Source organism: Ochlerotatus camptorhynchus, unplaced genomic scaffold (assembly GCF_037179485.1).
Source record: "Ochlerotatus camptorhynchus isolate MF236.1 unplaced genomic scaffold, CSIRO-AGI_Acam_v1.1 ptg000040l, whole genome shotgun sequence".
Classification (NCBI taxonomy): Eukaryota; Metazoa; Arthropoda; class Insecta; order Diptera; family Culicidae; genus Ochlerotatus; species Ochlerotatus camptorhynchus.
Window position 1 is genome coordinate 334,139 of NW_027040531.1, and position 20,544 is coordinate 354,682.

At 37.1% G+C, this 20,544-nt stretch overlaps 1 protein-coding gene and 1 non-coding gene across 2 annotated transcripts in view; one reads left to right on the forward strand and one right to left on the reverse strand.

The window, feature by feature from the left end:
- LOC135713013 (neuronal acetylcholine receptor subunit alpha-7-like) overlaps nt 1-20,544 on the reverse strand; it is a 382,027-nt gene that overhangs the window by 249,203 nt on the left and 112,280 nt on the right. The gene's annotated exons all lie outside the window — the stretch shown is intronic.
- TRNAC-GCA (transfer RNA cysteine (anticodon GCA)) lies at nt 3,343-3,414 on the forward strand. Its single transcript has one exon. It is a non-coding gene; the product is annotated as a tRNA-Cys (tRNA).

The following is a 20,544-nucleotide window of genomic DNA, read 5'->3' on the forward strand; positions in this document are numbered from 1 at the left end:
TCATTCCGCAAAATGATGTATAAAGCTTTTGTAGGTTTTGTTATTAGCTATAACTTTTGTCAACAAATCAAATCCGTATCTCTTATGCATGATGAACCAGAGCGAACAGAAGCCACACGGGAAAAAATCCGATCTCCGAAATGAGAGAAATGACTCATGATTTCATGAACACAGCGTATTTTCATGTTATGAAAATACACCATGAATAATATTCATGATATCATGAGCAACTTTTGCGTAACGCAGCAAACATTCCCAAAATCATGAATCATCCGAGTTGAAATCATGAGCTAAATTCATGGGTTTAACTTTTAACCAAACAATGCAAAAATAATAAAATAAAGCGTCAGACTAGATTCGAACCAAGAACCTTGAGCTCATATAACCCATAATTTGACCACAAGACTGTCAGAACTTGTATAAGATGGAAGACAAAAGGCGTATAAAAGATACCTATTTAGTGCGGTTTATAAACATGGTTAAATATGGTTTGCCAAGTACGTGTAACGCTTGTAGCGGTCTTGATTCCACTGCATTATGAAATCATGAATTTCCATGACAAAATCATGAATCATTGTTACGATTTCATGGGATGGCAAGTTTTTTTCATTTCATGATTTTTTATTCATGAAAATGGAATCGGATTTGTTTCCGTGCACTACTGTTTTTCAGTGAATGTATTTTACATTCACTGAAAAACAGTAACAAGTTATGCCCACTCTAATTCATGGTGCATAAGAGATATAGATTTGAGTTATTAGCAAAAGTTGTAGCTTATAACAAAACCTACAAAAGCTCTATACATCATTTTGTGGAATGCTGTTAATGAAAAAAGTTAGAGGCAAATGAATGTAAATGAATGCACGAAATGAATGCAAATGATTGTCCATGCCTGGACACGATACCTTTTTTTCAATGCAATAAAACCAATTGATCACATCATAAATGCAATGGTCCAAGTACTGATTTTTGTCATAAAATTTATGTCAAATCGAACTTTACCATAAATTCTATGTACCACTAGGTAAAATTACCATATGGTATCCTAAAGGAGGAAATGTCCTCCTTTTCAATATTTTTTCTAAATCCTCCTTATGCCCAAAAATGTCCTCCTTTTTATCCTTGCATTTTTTCCAGTAACATATTCATACAATTGTTTTCAAAGAGCGTTGTTTGCAGAGCTTATTTGTTTAATCATACTACAGCTGTCAACTCCCCCTAAATTTAGGCTTCGGTCCATTTGGTGAATTTTAACTTATATTTGACAGATGGAAAATTAATAAATAAACCTGCTATGCTAGACTTATTTCAGACAAACCAGAAATCAATTTTGAAAAACAATTTTTTGAAAATCGGACGATCAACAACATAGGGATTTCCGAAAATTATTTTATTTATTTAGTGTCAATGAAAATTCATCAATTTTTCTGAATTTTTACTTAAATTTGACATTTTGGAAATAAATTATAATGTTCGGAAATCTCTCTGTTATCGATCGTGTGATTTTCGAGTTGTTTGTCAAAATTGATTCCTGGTCTGCCAGAAATAGGTCTTGTACAATAGCAGGTTTATTTGAAAATTTTCTATCTGTCAAATTTAAGTTAAAATTCTCCAAATGGAACACAGATGAAATCCAACATGTGTTCGATTTTGACGTTCTGGTTCTATGGGATTTTAGGTATTTCAAGCATAACTATTCAAGTCGACGTATCTGATTTTGCTAACAATCACTTTAATCGACGATTTGTGGCAACTGCAAGCTCACTCACAAAAACTAACAACATCAGCTAGTAGGCGAAAGTTTCCCCTACCTGATGATGGTGTTTGTTTGCGTGGTGAGTTAGCAGTTAGGACAAACCGTCGATTGAAGCAAATACGTCGATTTGAATGGTTACTCTAGATTTGTTTAGGCCGCAGCCATTCTGAGAGGAAAGAGGCACGCGAAGCGTGAAATCGAATGTAAGGAATAATATTTATCAATAATAGGAATTCTTTTGCATAGAACGCTTAGCGCGCCTCTTCACTCCCACCATGGCTGCGGCCTTAGAGTCCTATGCTGAATCAATGGTAAAATTATCAGGTTGCTTAGTACCTTTGCAAATCATGAATTTTGTGATAGCGGACATATCAAGACCAACAATTGAAATGGCCTTAACTCCATTTTGTAAACAAACCTTGTAAGGCCATTTTCTCGCGAACCAAACCGGAAAGGCAAACCAACATAATGAACAGGTAGGGAAAATTCTCCTCTACCCGATTGTGGTTTAGGTTTGCGAATGAAGGTTTCGGTTCGCGAGAAAATGGCCTTACAAGGTTTGTTTACAAAATGGAGTTAAGGCCATTTTAATTGTTGGTCTTGATATTATTAAAACGTTTGATAAAAACTCATTGTCCTACTTTAATGTTAAGAAAGAAATCATTGTCCTCCTTAATCTACAAACCTCAAATAAAATGTCCTCCTTTTCAAGTTTTTGATATGGCAACCCTACCACTAAGTATCGTCACAATAAATCAAGCCTAACGTTGAATTAGGTCCTAAGTAACATTGATCAATTTTCTTCGTCGACTTTCTCTTTCGTTAATAACATGATGACAAAAGCGTTTCGTGTTGTGTTTGTCATATTAGATGCTAGATAAAAGCTTCTTTTATCGATCTGTGTGCTGAAAATATTTGGGAATGTCTAAACATGGCCGTGGGGATACAAAGAGAAAGTTGACGAAGATAATCTGTCAATGTTACTTAGGACCTAATGAAATATTCAGCTTGAAATATGATCATTTTTTAACGAACGATCGTATGGCTTAAACCATTTCGTTTATTGTTTTTGTATGGTAAAATCTTGATGATGTATTGAAAACATATTGTTGATGTAGTTTCTTTAGAAATAAATTTACCATAAGATTAATTGTGAACCTCATCTCGAGCAATACAGTTTATAATATATAATTAAAATTAAAGTTCGGCAGTCTGACTTCTGACTTCCGAACTTACTTCCGACCTTTACGGAAATAATGCCAGTCACATTTCTGTAGTCACATTGATTGTCAATTAATTAGCGACGTACAGATATTTTTTTTATCTAAATGTACAATATCGCTACTCAAAGCCAACAGTAATAAATACGCTTCACGTCCCAATTACCTTCCCAAAAACATCAACGCACCTGAACAACAAAATTATAACAGTGATAAGTCTTCGGCAATGGGATGTTCCAGGATGTGTACTTTTATGTTCCTGATGATGATAGTTGAGATAACGATGGCTGTTTTTACCTTTTATAATCATTTCACTATTATAAATTAAGTGTGTATGATGCGATAATTGAGTCCGTATTTCAACATGGGGGTATAGCTCAGTGGTAGAGCATTCGACTGCAGATCGAGAGGTCCCCGGTTCAAACCCGGGTGCCCCCTCGCTGATTATTTTTATCAAGCTGTTTCAAGCATACATTGAAAATGAATCATTTTTACTCCCATTCGTAGGTGATGACGAAACATTACAATTATTATTCGAAAAAATATCTTATTTTGGTCTTAATCAAATTAACCATGTAAAAAATCAACAAAACTCATATTTAGACCTTTTATTAACAAATTGTACTGAAGACTTCTATGTGTATACATCATTAGCACCTTTATGGAAAAATGAAGTGTTTCACACAGCAATTGAATATTCAATCTTCGTACAAAATTCTCCTTCCTCCAGCGACTGGGAATACGAGGAAGTGCCGAAATACCATAAACTAAATTACGAAGAAGCCAAACGTAGACTATGTACAATAAATTGGCAAAATTTAATAAGTATTGAAGGAAATGTCGATACTGAAGTAGAAAAATTTCACTCAATTCTTCAAAGCCTAATTTTAGAAATTGTACCATAAAAAAAGAAAACAAACACAAAACAATAAGCTACCCGTATGGTTCAATCCACTACTGAAAAATTTGAAGAATAAAAAACAGAAAGCTCATAAACTATGCAAAAAAGAAAAAAAAACTGAAACCAATTTGCCAAACTATCACAACTTATGCAACAAATTAAATACAGCCATCAACTCTGCATATGAGGATTATAACCGCAAAGTCGAAAATGAAGTCAAGTCATGTCCTTAGGACCTTTTTTAAATATGTAAACACAAAATTAAAAAAGAGCAATTTTCCTTCGCGAATGAATTTGGATGCAAATTAAGGTGAGAATTCTTCTGAAATTTGCAATCTCTCAATGTTCTAAGTCCTCAATGCACTAAAAAACTTAAGTCCTCAATGCACTAAAAAACTTAAGTCCTCAATGCACTAAAAAACTTAAACGCGTCGAAGGGGTCTGGACCCGACGGCATCGCACCCATATTTTTGAAAAACCTTTCTGAAGAACTCGCATTTCCTCTAGAGCGTCTTTTCAACATGTCTCTGAAAAATGGAAAATTCCCTGAAATTTGGAAATCATCTTATTTGGTACCTATTTTCAAATCAGGTGCAAAATCAGAAATTCGAAATTATCGTGGAATTGCTATTATTTCTTGCATTCCAAAACTTTTAAAGTGAATCCTGAACGGTAATATTTTTAAGCAGGTGAAAAATCTAATTACAAGTAAACAGCACGGCTTTTTTAAAGGTCGCTCAACTACCTATAATCTTCTAGAATATGTATATTTTATTCTTAAAGCGTTGGACAAAGGCAAACACGTTGAAGTGCTATACACCGACTTCAGTAAAGCATTTGACCGCATCGACATACCATTATTGATCGAGTACTTCTCGATGGGGCGGAGCTCCGGAGTGTTGGGAGGGTTGAACATTTTCGGCACGAAATTGACCTTATTGTCCGCATACCACTTCAGCACGTCCTTGGAGTAGTGGCATGAGGCCAAATCCGGCCAGAAGATTGTTGGGACGTTGTGGGCCTTCAGGAGAGGAAGCAGCCGCTTCTGGAGGCACTCTTTTATGTACACCTGTCCGTTCATCGTGTCCTGGGTCACGAAAGGTGCACTCCGCTTCCCGCACGTGCAGATGGCTTGCCAAACCAGGAATTTCTTCGCAAATTTGGACATCTTCTGAGTGCGGACATGCTCCGGAACGCTGAACTTATCCTTGGCCGTGAAAAACAGGTTGCCGGGGATCTGTTTGAAGTCGGCCTTCACATATGTTTCGTCGTCCATGATGCAGCATTCAACTTTCGTCAGCATGTTGAGGTACAACTTCCTGGCACGGGTTTTGGCGGACTTGTTCTGCTTCTCGTCGCGATTAGGGGCCTTTTGTACCTTGAACGTTTGAAGCCCAGCCTTAGTTTTGGCCTTCTGGACAAAACTTCGGCTTAGGTGCAGCTTCTTAGCCACATCCCTAACGGAGGCGTTCGGATTTCGGTTGAAGGCCCCAACTACGCGGTTGTGATTTTTGGTGTTGTACGGAATACTTTTTCCTTCACTTCTGGGCTTCCGATCGGTGGTCAACCGTTCCTCGAACCGCTTAATCACTCGCGACACCGTGGAATTCGCGATTCCCAACGTTTTAGCGATGGATCGATGCGAGAGATCCTTGTTCTCGTGATGAATGCGCAAGATTTTATCACGCACGAGCTGTTCTTTCGAATCCATTTCCGCGAGTTTTGATCACAGGACTTTAAAACTTGCAGGATGTAAATAATGCACTATGAACTAAATCCACCCAAATTTTCATTAAATTCTACCCAACGGTTAAAAAGTTAGAGCAATTTCATAGTGTGGCAATTTCATCGTGGACACCCTTTACCCTGCAATAGAAAATTAATCGAATAAACGTAATTTTATGAGCTTAATCATGCTCATATAATGTGCATGATTTTTAATGTAAAATAAAATTAAAACATACACACTACCAAAAAAGCATGTAAATTTCCGTGCCCTGAGACCGACACATGCAAGCGGCCCAAATGACATAGGAATCAGTTGAAAGAAACGAGAAAATTAATTCAATCAATCGTACTTTTCGTCGAGTTGTGTATGTTTCGGTTTGGGAATACTTAATTTTACATGACATGTTTGTTTACGTTCCATAATTTACGTCAAAGATGAATAACGTCTCGTGTAAAATTAGATATTTTTAAGTGTGTATGCATAACGCAAATTGAATTGAACTACATTTCCATTACCATCTTATGAAGCGTGCTGCATGCTGATCAATAAACAAACACTTTGTAACGAAATCCAAAAAAGTGGGACATGGCTATTTGCGATGAAACTATTGAGTGTAGCTTTTTGATGTCTTCTAGAATGTTTCTTTGTTTTTTAAGTACTTTATTTTAGTAGTGAGAATTTTAGATTAAGGAGGGTATACACTCAGATAATAAAAATAACTTTTTTATGTCTTGTTAAAATTCTGAACACCTATGGAAACATTGAAGATGAAGTCTTTTTAAGAGACTTTGTCCAAGGTTTAAACTTTCTATTTCTCAAGTGGACAAAGTTATAGGGTGAAAATGGACTACAAACGGTAGTACCCCCCTTAAAAAACGTTTTTTTCAGTAAATCGCTACCTCTTTGTTGAAAGGATTTACGCCAGTTTTTACAATTTTTTTACACTATCTTTAAGGGGGTGTACCTTGGATAGCAGGTATTAGCAACTAATGACAACGTCGTTTCATTCAGCAACTTATACCCTACTGTTTCATACACAAATCATAGGGGGATCCAAGGGGATGCTTAGTAAATTTTCAAAAAATGTACCTCAATGTTTTGTTACGTTTTGCTGTTTTCATGAAGATTTTTCCAAGTATGTACATACATAAAGACAAAAACGTGTTGCTTACTGTTAATTATGACAAAAGAAATCATTATGGTGAACATTTGCACTAGCTTTCAAAAGTAAACGGCAATTAAGCAGGTGATAAAACATTTATTCAAACTCTTTTGATTCTTGTTTGGTTACAATTTTTATTACAGTTGATCGTTCTCCTCCCAATCTTCATCGCTGGATGAACATGGCATCTCGTTATTTAAAATACTCAGTTCTTTCAAAAACTTCAATGCATCTTCTCTGAATGGAATGCTTTTCCTTCTTGGAATCTTTCGCATTGATGAAATCAATTGGTCTGAAGACACCATCAGTCGGCTTAAAAAGTCTTGATTTATGGCTACACTGCACATATGCATTTTTTAAGCACTTACAACTTTGAAGAATATTTAAAAAACAAGAAAAAAGTTATGGTGAAAAACGTTTTTCAAGGGGGTTCTACCGTTTGTAGTCCATTTTCACCCTATAACTTCGTCCACTTGAGAGATAGTTTAAACCTTGAACAAAGTTTCTTTAAAAGACTTCATCTTCAATGTTTTCATAGGTGTTCATCAATTTTAATAAGACATAAAAAAGTTATATTTTTTATCTGAGTGTACACCCTCCTTAACCAAAAATTTTCACTACTAAAATAAAGTACTCAAAAAGTAAAGAAACATTCTAGAAGGCATCAAAAAGCTACACTCAATAGTTTCATCGTAAATAGCCATGTCCCGCTTTTTTTGATTTCGTCCCACTGTGCGCCGCCAATTTGCAATGCTTTTCTTCATCAACGACATTATTTCAATGCGCATAGATACGGCAGAAATTCTCACACAATTAAACTTTTACACACCTTGTCGATACCTTAGAACACAGAATTTATTTTCTGATAAATCGTACAGAACAAACTATGCAAAAAATAGCCCAATCAATGGCATGATGCGCCTGTATAATTTGCATTGCGGAACTATTGACATCACTATGTACAAGCAGCAAATAAAAACTAAGCTAAAACAGAATATAATTAATGCATAGTATGTAGGTAAACATTGTTATAATCATTGTTTGTAGTCTACACTGCACTGGCTTGACGAAATAAAAAAAAGATACTAGAATCTTCTACACCCCCACTCAGTGTCGGTAACTGCGTGCGTGATGTGATCACGGAGAACAAATTATAGCAGACGCAATTATTTTTCCGGTCAAAATAACTATATTGTTCAATTGCTTTAGAGATAACCCGAAACTATAGTTGATTTGACTATATATAGAGGGAAACAACTATAGTACATAGTTGGCTCCTCGGTTGGCTCAACTATATTTTTCAGTAGATGAACAAACTTCAAACTTCAAAATACAACTATGCGTTAGTTGATTCAAGAAAACTATTGTTAGAAAAGCAAAATTTTACAATGTTCATTAAACGAACTGCTCTTCATTATCGACATATTCAATAAAGTTTGTTTTGCTTCTTTATCGATCTCAAAAACACAACTGCAAAATCATAAAAAAGTGAACAAGAACATTCAACTTAGATTTGAACCGTGTTCATCTGCGTGAGAGCCAGCTATCTTATCGCCTGCTCTACGCATCACAAGTTAAAAGTATGTGGATTTATGATGATCAATTGAAACCAAATCATATAAATAAATTACATTTGACGGTTGTTATAATTGATCAAATTATAGTTGAATTGAGTATAAGGTGAACAGTTGAATCTATTAGGTAGATATGATTGAGTTGACGGTCAAATTAATGTTGGAATAACTATAGGTTTCTTTCAAACAACAATATTTTTCCATGTGAAAGTAACTATTAGGATTGTTATCTTAACTTAACGAATTTGTTTTCCGTGATGATGGGTTGGATATGTTTGTTATTAGGTGAAAGTGGACTTCATTGATTTTTGGAGAATCAAAAGTAGTTTTTTCGTTCAAAACCAAAATTTTGTTCATTAAAATTTACTTACCCACAGTGCATTTTCATTGACAAAATTTAGGTATTTATGTATTTATTTTAAAACAGCAAAATGCATTGGGTTCATACTTTTCAAGACATTTGAGAATAAAATAACGACTTACTTTTCCTAACTAAGATATCTGTTCCTAAAAGTGCTAGTTTTCGCCACAATTTTGAAAAATAAAAGGAGCAATCAATTCAGCACATCGTGGAACACTGATCGGCACGTCATGGCACACGATGATAAGTCCGGAATAATTTGAGATTTGGACGTTGCATTTGTAAACAAACACGTCAATCACAGATTTCTCGCGAATAAAAGCTCAATCTCGAAAACTAATATCGCTATGAGGTAGAGGAATGATTCCTCTATCATTTGGTATAGTTTGTTTATGAGATTGAGCTTTATCTCAAGAGAAATTGGCAATTGACGTCTTTGTTTACAAAAGCAGTTACGCCCAAATCTCTAATCACTCAGGAAGTATCACACAAAATCTAACATAGAACGGCATCGCTGTTTTGTGTTGACAACCGTTGCTATACACTGAAAAAAGTTTTCACTTAGTTTCTATTAGGAACACACATAGTATTTTTCCAAAACAAAAACAATGATTTTTACCTGAATATCACATAGCATTAGAAATTCTATATGAGAAATCATATAGATTTCATTGGGCACATAACGTTCACGTGCAATTTCCAATTATGGGATCACATGAAAGTTATGTGAAATTCACATGGATATTTTCCACTGGTTATTTGATTTATTTTATGAGTGTAGAGCTTTTTGACGTTTAATCGTCGCACACTAATGCACCATTTAAATTGAAGGAGTGTGAGCAAGAGGGAAACAGATTAGTGGGAAAACAAACCAACCATTCGTCCCTGTGTGCTAGATAGAGAAAGACGAGTAAACGTTAAAAAGGTCTATATACGCTCATTAATTTTTACTCTAAAGTGAGTAAAAATTAGCATTGGGCGATCTTGAGCCAAGAATCGATCTTAGTGAATCGATTCATTTTTTGAACATCGATTGTTCACCGATTTAATCAATCATTTTAAATCGATCTTTCGAATCGATTCATTTTTCAAAATGGTACAAAAATGTTTCAAATATAAGGGATCATAGGAAAATTGGTACACATCAACGCCAAGTTCAATCAAAAGTTAATATTACGTTACATAAGCTTGTTATGACATATCACTTAAAATAGTTATTTAGTGTGATGATTGATATCATTTAGAAATAAATTGTTTAGTATGTACGCAATAAAAGTTGTGAGTGTAACAAACATGCATGATGAGAATATAGTTAATCACTATTTTGATTTAATTTGACTTGTGGATATTTGATAAGGCGAGTGATTTAACAGGTTAGAAAATTTGTTTTATTGGTATTAAATGATGTGAAAGACAGAAGTGGAAGAGAATCTTTTTTTAAATTTATAAATAGCTGATTTTTAGCGATGAGCCTAATCTCAGATCCATAGGCACACATTAGAGCCATTTCCCCTATACAGTTTGTTTTTGTGATTTTATCTTTTCCGATAATGGCCAGTATTTGCCGTGGAAAAAAACATTGGTTTTTCGTCCGGCGGTAGATTAGGACCCTACGTTGTGATTCCTTGGCGGTTCGATGGATCTACTCCATCGACTCCGGCGACGGATAGTCGATAATCAGGATGAAAGAGGACTGTGTGTATTTTCAGATTGTCTTGAGGTTTTCATACTGTATCCTACAAAACGGAACACAATTATTTTCAGTGCTCACAACAATACTTTTGTGATGCAATACTACATGGCTTTAGCAGCAACTTGCATGCAAGTATTCATTTATTCTACTGCTGCATGAGAATTGTATTGATCTGCGAGATTTACCCTTCATTTGTCATTTCAGACATACACGAGTGCAAACTATACAAAATAATAACAAATTAAATAGAAACGAAATGAAAACAGTGAATCGCAACAGGTGGAAGATCGTCAAATTGGTATTTCGTAAATTTATATCACTTAATACGCTGTAAAAGCAACCGACCAGAAGAACAGCAGAAGCCCTCCGTCAAAGGTTTGGTATTTGGAAATATCCCCAAGATGCGAAATCGATTGCTGCTAGCTTAGCAACATAAACGGAACAAGGTTCCTGAAGGCTCTGAAATGCGGTTGAATAGTCATTAAAGACGCCGAGGCCAATGGATCCATCAATGCGTGATCCATCAGTGAAAAATCTTCTATTGCAATTGACTTGTTGGTACTTTTCAGCAAAAATACGGGGAATTGAGATAAGTCGAAGTTGATCCGGAACTCCTTGAATAGACTTTCATTACACGAGGGGGTTATAGCATAGAGGTAACTCTAAGACAAGTAGGTCCCGAAGAAACGTGCTCAACTTTTTGGCTCACCTCTGGTACTATCTTCGGTCCCAAGCTTGTCGAATCACCCCTCGAAACATAGGGAAAACCAATAACCCCTCATTTTATCTGTCAAACTTTCATAGTGAATCAAAACAAACATTGCGTAGTACTAGAATTTCGACTAGAATAGGGTACGTTAATCGTTTGCTTGGGACCAATAGGCTACTAAAGTGGTGAGCCAATTTAAAATCGTTAGTTTCGTATTGATTGTTGGTTATAGCAAGGAAGGCTAATATCCGATGACATATAATTAAGATTTCTTCGAAGTTTTCAATCACAAGGTTGTTACTGACACTATATTTGATCAATATTATTAATGAGAGCTCCCAGAAACGGTTCTGCAGGGGTTTCACTCGCACTAGAACCTCTACCCGAGCGGGAGAAAATAACTAATGAATACCTAATTCTGAACTAATACCAATATTTGGTATGGACCAGCTTAACATAAGGGTAAAATACCAAAGAATAATATAAAAAAATACTTTGTAAATTTCAAACATTGATATTTGAATACCGAATGAATACATGTGTTGTATCGTTTGCTTAGCATTTGCTTAATTTGGTATTGGAATGGTATTGTGGGAACATTTTCATGGTATTTTTTCGTATTTTACCTTTTACGTCAGTCTGATCCATACCAATTAAAGGTATCGAGATATTAGACCATGGTGTGAGAACTAGATGGATAGTTAACAATAGTTTACCAACAAGCAAAGTAGAAGTTACAAACCTAGAACGCCGAAGGCCTGATTCAAAATTCCATGCTCGATTCAGTCTCCTTTTTGTATTGGATAACACTTTTTTCATTTAACTTGATTGGTTACTATGATGTTTGTCAAAACATGTTATATGACCAATGATGGGTTTAACGTCTTCGAAGCTTGCGCTTTTTCAGTTGCATTAAAGTTTGAAAAGAAGTTTTTGCAAATCCAATATATGTCAGTATTTTAAACACCTTTATGACAAGTTGTGTTGCTTGGGTAGCACTCTACCCTACATAGCGACGAGTAGAGAGAAAGTAGGATTTCTTCACATGGAGCATTGATTTTATCTTCAATCGTTCCATCTGCTCCTGACTCCTGACAGAAATTTCCCATCTTGGATCCGCCCGTTATTGTTGCTCCTTCTTTCCCTTCTTATGATAGTATCAAAAACATATCCGGGCTATTGTTTTATTTGCATATCCAAGAGGTACAAATCCTGTAATAATGCTATTTCAAATATCGAACCTTTCCGTTGAGTGATCCGCATCATCTATAAAGAGCATAAAGCGAAATTGGAATTTTAACATCCACTTCCGTACACTCCACTGACAAGTCAGTCAGTTCAGGCTTCATTCGTTCTGCTACAGCTACAGCTACTATCTTACGTTTTTACGGCTACCTTCTGTTCTTCTGCCACATTAAGCAAATTCATTATTTATTCATAAATTTCAGAACCGTAGTAATAATACTCGTGTGGTATGCCATTTTCCATGTGCTTTTCGTTGACACCCGTTTTGTGCCGAACGTCGTCACCGTCGGGATCGGTGCTACTCTGGATCTTCTAATTCACCGTCGTCGTTTGCCAGCGAGACCTGAGTGGCATGCCTGTATGACGAATCTACATTATTAACAGGCTCGCCTTTGTGGCTGCTGTTGAGCGTTGACTTTCTTGAGATGTTTTTAGAGCTGCGTCGCTGGGAGTTTTCGGTGAGTCGTTTTCTCATCGGTGGTGGTGGTGGGCTGTAAATGCATATTTGGTGAAAAAGCGGAGGGTGATGCCACAAAAGCAGTAAATGCATGTTGAAGATGCAAACCTGAGCTTCCCGTACCTTGTATGTTATTATCTCGGCTTTTGTGAGGCAGATGCTAAGTAAACGTTTGAATAGCAAATTGAGGTAGGTGTTGGAGTTTTATGGGGGGTTTGAATTGAGAAGCATACAGGCTTGTAAAAGTGCGTTTCGTAGGGGAGGGAGTCTTTCTGAATTTAAAATTTAAGTTTAATCTTGTCATACAAATTTTATGGCAGCGGAAGTTTTTTTTTTTTTTTTAAATCTTTATTTTAGAGAAAGCAGCGGAAGTTTGTTACAGGTGAAAAAGTGTGTTTTGAAGAACAAGACTAATAAATGTTCATTCAGTATACCTCAACTGATGAATTGTACCTTTGGCTTTTCAACCAAAGTTTTTAACCAATCGGATCAATTATTATTCAGACACGTAACGACATTAACAAAAGTCTCATTTTTCATTTGTATTATATCTTCATCCACACTGATTACACTCTATCAATTAACTAGAAGACACAACGACTATCATTTTGTCATTTTTTTTGTGTGTGGATGGGGCGCAGGATGGTGTCAGAGTACCAACTAATGAAAGTTGACCATGTCTTCTTTCGCAAACAAAAAAGGCTCCCCGGTCGTACACCAAGCCCACCCCAGACTGAAACTACTCAATCCCACACTCAAGTCCGTTGTATCTCTTCGTGAACGGGCATAAATTTTGTCCCATATTTTATGGCTGTCTCGCATCAACTCTCGCCAATCCAATGACAACCATGTTTACAAGGAGTTTGTGTTAGCAACCATTGCACCCACGTGGTGTAACATTGTACCCAAACAAAACTCCTGCACATTGCGATTTGTCTCCAAAAATTACACATCCCAGAATAGAACTTTGTTCATAAATTACAATCAACTCAACCCCTCAACTACAGCCACCGGGATGCGAATTCATCACCAACTCAAGCGAGGGAATGTGTATCAACTAGTAACTCCCCCCTTCCTTAGCACCATCTGACCAGAAAAACGCAGAGAGAGAAAGGGGGGAAACTCTTGGCTATGGATGGAATGTGGCTGAAACTAGCACACTGCTACTCGCTATGACTGTCGGTCGGTCGGCCGCATGTGATGATTGATGAGAGTGATTAATAATCACTCAACGGGATCTACGAGGAGCAACAAATACACGCATACGTGTACATTTATAAGGATGCTGGATCAATATGTCCCACTCAGATGGATGGGAACGCGATTATGGCAGCAACATTAATAATCCAAATGGTCGTTTTTCGAGTTGCTGGTGGGCGACATTAAAGGATGTGATGGTCCCCATGTGGAAAGGCAAAAACACACTAGCGCTACGTAGTGGGATAATTCTGAACTAACCTTTCCACCAGAAGTTACCAGAACAACTTTGCCGAAAACATAAAATTCGCAAATGGTCTATTTCTAGACTGGAGGTTCATATGAAAACTAGTGCTGCGTCGTGAGTGAGTTTTTAATTAATCTGCCCACCATCCAAAACGCAATAGTTACCTAAACAACTTTGCCGACGATAGCAATCTCCCAGAAGGCTAATAAGATGAACTAGCCAACTGGCTAAAAATCTCAATCATAAAAGTTAAAGTTAAAAAAAAAACTTCGTGGAAGGCCAGAATTTCGAGGAATATTACATAAGGTACACTGAGGGAAGTGAGACTTGGGGTAAGTGGGATCATTGGCTTGTGTGACAGAAGTGTGACCCGATTTCCACTAGAATGAGAAACTTCGTGTTGAATTCCATCTAATGATGATGATGATGATGATGGTCCCACCTCTTACCCCTACAAAAGTTTAAGCTGGACGATTTATATCTAAGATAATTAAATTCGACTATTCAACCAGGTTTGCAAACAAAATCGAACTGGTTACAGTTAAAGATATAAATTCCCTATAGAGTTTATAGTTGCTTCAAAGCGATATAAATGTGGAAAAGCTCAGGCGTCCACCTCTTAGTTCGCCTTTTTGTCCACCTAAAATATTCATAAGTATTACAAGCAATCAAGAGTTAATGAACAATCAACAAAGCATCCTATTACACTAGCAACCCCGCAATCTGATGCTATCATAATTTTCAGCAATGTCAGGAATGCTTACGAACCCCCAACATATGCCAGAAAACAATTGCAGTTTTTGACGTAGGACTACGTCTTTAATTTCTATACTGGGGGTCACATTAAAAAAAAATCATAATTCAGACATGTAACGAAAAATCCCAAACACGGATTTAACGATGGAGCGCAAATCGAATACACGACACATTGCGCATGCTCACATCAGCGAGCTCACCGCTCAGTTAACCGCTCACCATTTCACCAATTAATGGAAGGGACAAGAAAAGCAGCGGTGAGAAAAACACTTCCCAAATCGTTTTCTTCGCCATTTGCTTTTAAATCAAAGGAAGGATAATCGCAGTGATGCCGCATTTTTTCGAAGTTCAATCTGTATTTTCATCGCAAAAAATCTTATTAATCTGTATCTGGCTGACAAAAATCTGTATAATTTCTATATTATGGTCTCAGAGCGGATTTACGTAAATCTCCATTGAGCAAATTCATAGTTCAGAAGGAGTTTGTTCAATGTTTAGAACAATCTTGATTTTTTGTAATCTTTTGCATCTCTACTACTGTCTGAAAATACAAAACATTAAGTACCAGTTGTAAGAGACATATCTGTTTCCGACTGAAAATTTCCTTAATGAAGTAACGTCGAAAACGACGACGAATGCACCCACATCAACCGGAGGAAAGACTTCCCATGATAGGCAGCATGACTGGGCCGCCGTTATCTGGCCGGCATCGACTTGCACTGGTGTGAAAGAGTCAAATAGCGGTCGGAACACGGGTTGGTCTGGTGTAAATGCTGCCATATACTTGCAACTAGGAACGCTCTGACGAAAAAAAAAACCAAAAGGGATGGGCATAATTAGCTATTCTGCAAGCATAAAACAGACTGTAATTCAGTGAACGTGATCAGTTGCAATTCCATTAGCTGTGAGGGCAGTCGTCACAACTAATTTGAAAGACCCAGAAAGTGGACGCGGACATCGGAATGAGAAGCATTACCAACGGCAACGACATCGTTCCAGCTGAGTTTGACTCAATGATCACCAATGCTGCTGCCAGGAAAGCCAACTGAGCACGCTGTCTCTGGAGTTACCGAAGTACACTAGTTTGTTCGCTTCGATCCAAAATGGCAGTTTAATTTGCGACGGAGATGGTCACTACAAATTTGGTAGGACCCTGAACGACACGGACATCGGAGGCTCTCTGAGTAGCTTCACCACCTTTCGGACGTTCCACTGCAGTCGTTCCGTTAGGCTGACTACAACATTGATCAACTGCAAAATTTCAACCGCTGTGCAATGGTGTAAGCACGCCATTCCGAAAGTAGCAGCATGTAAATCTCTTGGATTCCAAATAACCTTTTCCAGGACTACTATATTTCTACGCTATAGATTTTATTTTAAGATCTATAGATGGTGGGTAAAACAGGTTCACAAAATTGAAATATTTTTGAACCATGGAGAGAAATAACAGCAAAGAATCATCAATCAGTGCCAATAGCAGTGTTAAGAAAATCACTATCACCTTTGGGTCATTGAGTCTCCGTGAGAGAATGAACTTGCGTAGGTCATCCAGCTCTAAGCCTTCCCGCAGACGTCAATTGGTAGCACATTTATGCATTTCGTGTTAGTTCTCCATCCACTGAAGCAAATACAACAGTAATATCAACAAACAGCGCCAAAATAATTGAAGTGCCAAAAGGCAACAACGATTTGTACCTATTCGTTCCGTACCCTCCAACTCCAACAACCCTTTCGATGGACACCAGGAAAAATCAACAAACGGTCCTTTTCAGGGGCACCGTTTGAGAAACACCAATTCAAGTAGAAGTAGTCAAGATAATAGATTTACGAATAATTAATAGAACTAAGAGCAAACACGTATATTCCGACCACTCACGGCCTATGCGCAACATAATCCATATCTTAGATGTAAAGTATTCATCACCATCTTACCATCGGCCTATACTTAGTGATAAATAGGTAAGTAGTTATATCATAATTCAGAATTTAATGCCACAAACAAACTTTTGAAATTACAGGTATCAATAATCACTCTTTTCATCAGCTACACGGTAGCCGTCCCAAACGATCAAAATGACACCAGAAAAGAAAAACAAATAACGGCCCTTCTCAGGGCCACCATTCGAAAAACAACCGTCTCTTTTCATGGCCACCAATTCAAAAACGGAAAGAGTTAAGATAATAGATGATCGATCAATTAAAAGAACGTCCACTCGCGGTCCTACGTCAAGCTTCCGTTCGTGCCTCTAGGCACAGACCCTTCTATTTTTTATCAAATTTTCAATTCAGTCCTCTATATCCGTAACACGCGCGCGAGGCTCAAACCTTTGTAGACTATTTTTGACGTAGGACTACGTCTGTGATTTCTATACGGGGGTACACTTTGTGAAAACCGAAAATGGAACATGTAACAAAATTATGAAAGATTTTGAACGTTAATAACTTAGCTGCCCCTAGATCAATTTCAATAATTTTATCACCAATCGATCAATATATTCGACGTATCTGTTGAGACTATATCATTTTTAAAAATTTCACTATTGAAAATTGCACGAATGTGTAACTGTTGCTATGATGATTAAAATTATCACCGAGTTCCTGCGAAAAGCGATTTCTCTAGCACAAATTTCAAAGTTGAATTCCATCCGGTCTCATCAAACAGTGTATATTCAATCACCGCGTGGTGAGTGGTGGTATTCTCCAGTACACTAAGAAAGGCTCCCCGCAAGCAGCTAGCTACCAAGGCTGGCCTTAACCGCTGATCGAATTCAGTTTCAAACACCGTGTGTGGTGGTGTTCAGTCGTCGGTATCAGCTGCAGCAGCAGCAGTGCTTTCGGCGCGTGGAGTTGAACATTGTTCTCCAGTACACAACTAAAGGCAGACTGCAAGCAGCGAGCTGCAAACCACATGAGTATCGATAGAAGGAGGAAGAAGCCGTACCGCTATTGATCGGAATCAGTAGCTATTTGTGCGTTGATATGGGCCAAGCGCGTCACCCTCATTCCAAACAACATACAGCTCGCCAGCCTCATCTGTGTTTAACACCCTAATAGCTCAGCATTACTCAACCATCACGACAAAACGGTCCTTTTCAGAACCACCATCAATTTGTAAAAGAGTATTTTATTGACATTTGTCAAGGTCATCAATCGGATGGCAGTTCCCACCTGATGATGATGTTTATTTGCATGGGTGACCCTTGACTTTCAAGGCATTATCGAAAGAAGTCATTGCTTACAAAAGCTGTTACGTCTAATTTCAGCTCTATCTACACGGATAGAAATCTCCTTAAACCTTTTGGCAAATTTCTATTCCTGATTCTTCATAAAATTTATGAGTCAACTAATAAGCAGACGGCTTGCAAAAAAATAATGAAGACCATGTGTCAATTGAAATGTATAAGCGGTCACACATACCTTTTATGCATTCGTATAGGACATATGTGGTTTGTCTTGTGGAATGTATAGGGCTGATGTTTTGGCAAAAATGTATAAGTGAAACACACGAATAAAATAATTGATTTTCGTTTCTTGTAGATATGTTTAAATCTAACATAACATGTACTTTAAGGCAACATTGGGGGAGTGATTTCAAAAACCAAAATTCGTCACGGCATGAAAGTGGTCTGATTTTGATCCAGATATGATGGATTTTAATTCTTAATACGCCAATAGATATGAATTTTTTCAACAAATCTGTTAAAATGAGGACATTATCATTTTTTTTAAATGCCTGCGAAAAGCGGTATCCCTAACACAGATTTCAAAGTTGAATTCCATCCGGTCTCACCAAACGGTGTTTATTCAATCACCGCGTGGTGAGTGTTGGTGTTCTCCTGTACACAACGAAAGGCTGCCTGCTAGTAGCGAGCTGCAGCCCACATGAGCATCCATAGAAGGAGGAAGAAGCCGCACCGTTTTTGATCGGAGTCAGTAGCTCTTTGTGAGTCGCTGTGGGCCATCTATGTCAAGCGCGTCATACTAAAGAGTATTAACAGAAAAACCCCACACAAATTCCTATTCCTACACTTAGGTAAATAGACTTAAGAATTTCATAAGGCTCGTCGTATGGAATTCTTACATTCTTTTGCCTGCGTTGTCCTACGTCAACATTGCGTACAATCCCATAGGGCTTTCCCCTGTATTTTTTAGTAGAAATAGTTTTTTCAGTGCTACAATCATTATTAAAAAGTCGTTATGACAGCTATCCATATAAAATAAAATAATCATTTAAAACAGTCCGTTGAGTTCTGTCACACAAATAGCTTTCAAATTATTTATATGCAGTACTAGTAATTCCAAAGCGTTTGATTGATATTAACATACAACTTTGGAAGAAATTTGAGTAAAAATCTGTTTTACCAATAGTTTATCATTATTTTGAAACCTTTAATAAGAATATAGAAATAAGACAACAAATTCAATGTAGCTGAAATATTTCAATGGAAATCAGAATAACTCAATTAAATTATGAAGAGCTTTGAGTGGGTTGGTTTATTTCCTTTAAATTCCGTTATAATTGCTTATCTTTTGACAGATACGCGTATTTCGTCTACTACTTGCAGACTTCATCAGTGCCTAGTACTCAACAACACTGAAGAATCCATCTTTTATCTACGAGTTATTTACTAATCAATAGGTACTAAAAATCAGCAGGTATCTACTGCCATGTCAAAATTTACCTAAACAGGTACCTAAATTCAGTCTCCAACAGGTAGATGCATGCTACGATGTGTTGTTTTAGGTAGCATGCTAAAGAGTCTCGAGTATCCGTTTCCTTGATCTCTATTAAGCAATGTTGATGGATAATGTTTAAATATTTCTAGACTTTCAGCTACGTCTAGTTTCCAAGGCGAAGATACAGTCCGCAGGATATTGATGTTTTCCTTAGTCAAATTGTGCCCCTTTGTAACGATATGTTCTGCAACCTTGGGTTTAAATTCATAATGAAGTCCTTTATCCATCTCTTTGTTAGCCTTTTTTACCTCTGACCAATGTAAATTTTATTGCAATCTGGACAAGAGATTTTGTAGACTCCGGCTTTCCCTAAGACATTTATTGAATCTTTAGTTGATCCTAACAGTGACTTCAGCCGATTTATCCTACTGCTGAATACTAAATCTAGGCCAAAACTTCTAAACTTTGAAATCAATGGTTTGGTAATGTTTTTGTCGAAATTCACCGCTACCCGTTTTAAACCCTCAGCTACTGGTGTAAGAGTTGTCGAAATACGCCTAAAATGATCCCTTGTTCTTTTATCGATTTCTGCTTGAATTGTTTTTTCTTGATACCCATTAAGTCTAGCAATTTCAAAAATGTGAGCTATTTCCTTTGATTTGCCTGTATCGCTAAGAGGAAGAGTTTGCATCCTGTGAACCATGTGGTGAAAAGCGGCCATTTTGTGTTGATGGGAATGGTTTGAAGTGCTTGGTATTACTCTCTTTGTGTTTGTTGGTTTTCTATAGATTTCGAAATTGAACGAAGACGTTTCCCTGATGATGAGAAGATCTAAGAAGGGGAGTTTGCCGTCTTTCTCT